We start from the raw sequence: 2500 nt of genomic DNA, 5'->3' as shown, positions 1-2500 counted from the left end.
GATACACACCGTAATAATATTTTTTGTACGTATAAGCGAAAACTCGATGTAATATCGAGAAATCACCCGTACCGAAAACTCTTCACTTTGGAAGAAGTTTCCATTTCAGAAACCGTTTTTACGAGTCATAGTTACATATTATTTCGTTTCAATATCTCTGCGCTGTACGTATAGTGAAGCATTTATTTAATATTTTACTTCATCGTACCGAAAAACTCTCCGCGAAGAAGAAGTTTTCTCGCGCATCGAGAAAATATTTAGGCGTTCGAGACGCACAAAACATTAAGGGGACGTAATATCATTTCTGAATTTCGGAATAAATATTCCGTTTCAAAATTTTTTAGCCTCTCGACTGAAGGCGTTGTAACGAACAAGTTCGTTCAACACCACTATCTAATTCATTTTTAAAATAAATTTTATAAAACCTTTTTTGGCCCGTTTTAGAACGGTCGGTTTTATTCTATCCCTTTTTAATTTTTAGTAGCCTGTGCCGCTTGAGTCAGTACAACGTACACACCAAAGTGCATACGAGTCACCAGCCTCATGTTAAAGGTTCGTCGCATATGTGCCATTTGGTCTTAGACGCCGACACGCGACAATGCAGTGTGGAGAAAATCCTGCATCGATACCGAGAACACGAACAGTCGAGGCAACACGAAGTTACGCACGAGGAGCGGTGGACTAGTTCTCAACCGAGGTCATAGAATAGCCACGCGCCCGACTCTGTTCCGTCTGGTACGATCGGACCGAACGTCTCCTTATAGGTACCGAACGGCCGGCCGGATGGTCGGCGACGCCGGCCGTTACGCACGGGCGCTTACGATGCTAACGCGCGATCCGAACGTGCCAATTCGAAAGTGCGGTAAAACTTAGCGCGAAAAAATCGATTTTTCAAAAAGTTGTCAAACACGCTAAAAAGTATACGGACGATGTTTTAACAATTATTTTACGAAATTTAATGACAAAATTAATCGAAAAAAAATTTTTTTTCCTTTTCTCGCCAAAATAAATACCAAACGAATTTCTAACGTAATAAACGAGTAACAAATAACAGTATACGTCCAAATAACATACAAGAATCGAGAAAATATTTATATTTTTTCAAAAAATTGAGCAAAAATCTCTCCGCATAGTCGGTTCGGTGCCGAGTCCGAACGTACCAAAGTCCCTCCGGCATAGTCGGTTCGGTGAATCGACGACTGACAACCTATATAAAAAACGATTAAAACCTATAGAATAACGTATCACTAGAACATTTATACCATTTTGGCACGTTCGGATTCATAATTAACGAAATTATCGAAAATTTTTCATTGCGCATAGTCGGTTCGGTGAAAAGGTGACTGACAACCTATATTAAAAATGATTAAAACGTATAGAATAACGCACTACTAGAACATTTATACCATTTTGGCACGTTCGGATTCATAATTAACGAAATTATCCAAAATTTTTCGTTCCGCATAGTCGGTTCGGTGAAACGATGACTGACAACCTATATAAAAAACGATTAAAACCAATAGAATAACGTATTACTAGAACATTTATACAATTTTGGCACGTTCGGATTCATAAATAACAAAATTATTGAAAATTTTTCGTTCCGCATAGTCGGTTCGGTGGACCGTCTGATGCGAGACAATGTCCCACCGGCATAGTCGGTTCGGTGAATCGACGACTGACAACCTATATAAAAAACGATTAAAACCTATAGAATAACGTATCACTAGAACATTTATACCATTTTGGCACGTTCGGATTCATAATTAACGAAATTATCGAAAATTTTTCATTGCGCATTGTCGGTTCGATGAAAAGGTGACTGACAACCTATATTAAAAATGATTAAAACGTATAGAATAACGCACTACTAGAACATTTATACCATTTTGGCACGTTCGGATTCATAATTAACGAAATTATCCAAAATTTTTCGTTCCGCATAGTCGGTTCGGTGAAACGATGACTGACAACCTATATAAAAAACGATTAAAACCAATAGAATAACGTATTACTAGAACATTTATACAATTTTGGCACGTTCGGATTCATAAATAACAAAATTATTGAAAATTTTTCATTGCGCATAGTCGGTTCGGTGAAAAGGTGACTGACAACCTATATTAAAAATGATTAAAACGTATAGAATAACGCACTACTAGAACATTTATACCATTTTGGCACGTTCGGATTCATAATTAACGAAATTATCCAAAATTTTTCGTTCCGCATAGTCGGTTCGGTGAAACGATGACTGACAACCTATATAAAAAACGATTAAAACCAATAGAATAACGTATTACTAGAACATTTATACAATTTTGGCACGTTCGGATTCATAAATAACAAAATTATTGAAAATTTTTCGTTCCGCATAGTCGGTTCGGTGGACCGTCTGATGCGAGACAATGTCCCACCGGCATAGTCGGTTCGGTGAATCGACGACTGACAACCTATATAAAAAACGATTAAAACCTATAGAATAACGTATCACTAGAAC

The sequence above is a fragment of the Megachile rotundata genome, unplaced genomic scaffold, assembly GCF_050947335.1.
Source record: "Megachile rotundata isolate GNS110a unplaced genomic scaffold, iyMegRotu1 scaffold1404, whole genome shotgun sequence".
In the NCBI taxonomy this organism is placed as follows: Eukaryota; Metazoa; Arthropoda; class Insecta; order Hymenoptera; family Megachilidae; genus Megachile; species Megachile rotundata.
Note: the sequence above shows the minus strand (reverse complement) of the source record.